This window comes from Myotis davidii, unplaced genomic scaffold (genome assembly GCF_000327345.1).
Source record: "Myotis davidii unplaced genomic scaffold, ASM32734v1 scaffold1219, whole genome shotgun sequence".
Taxonomy (NCBI): Eukaryota; Metazoa; Chordata; class Mammalia; order Chiroptera; family Vespertilionidae; genus Myotis; species Myotis davidii.
The window spans coordinates 774,043-774,777 of record NW_006290442.1 but is presented as its reverse complement, the minus strand read 5'-3'; the positions used below and the strand labels follow the sequence as shown (position 1 = coordinate 774,777).

The 735-nt window shown below is 47.2% G+C and overlaps 1 protein-coding gene across 1 annotated transcript in view; it reads left to right on the top strand.

Annotated features, from left to right (window-relative positions):
* The window catches only part of TSPAN9 (tetraspanin 9), a 199,557-nt gene that overhangs the window by 548 nt on the left and 198,274 nt on the right, over nt 1–735 (top strand). The window lies entirely within an intron of this gene.

Genomic DNA, 735 nt, shown 5'->3' with positions numbered 1-735 from the left:
GGAATGCCCCTGGCCATCCAGGTGGCACCCTCTGCCAGGACCCTCATCAAGATCCTCTTCTCTGCTCCTACAGACTCCTGGGGTCTTGCTTTGTTCCTAGCACTTGTTCATCCAGACCCTGTGGAGCTACCTTAGGTAGCCTGTGTGGATGGTGCTGATTCAGGTTCCCTAGGGTTGCTATTTACAGACCCTGGTCTTTTTATGTTTTACTTTCTGTGTGTTTTATTCTGTGGCTTCCTCCTGCTGAGTAATTTGTAAATCTTCTACCTTCTAAGAATCTAGCAGTGTGGCAGTGGGGGTGGTGGTTGCGGAAAGGATGGTGCTGGCTGGTAGCTTATCCTGCCAAAATATTCCCTTCTCTAAGTTCCAGCAGAAATTATTTGGTGTTCCAGGAGTGGCCACCAACCTTATTGTCCTGCCATGTTTTGCACATCGTACTTGGGTTGCCAATATTTATATTTGTCACTATCCTCATGAGCCACAGTTTCAGACTCTTTACATATGTCCACAGCTAATTTATTTAAAGTGTATTAATCTTAATTTAAATCTCACTTAATTTTCACAAGAGTCCAGGGAGGTAGCTGTCATTTCCCCCCATTGTATAAAGGCAGCAGCTACGGAGAGAGAGCTGGTCAGAGACTTGCAGGGTTCAAACCTAGGCAGGCTGGCTGCCATGCTGCCTGTCCTACTGCAAACCTTGGCTGGCTGTTGTCATAAGGTCCTGGGTAGGGCCTG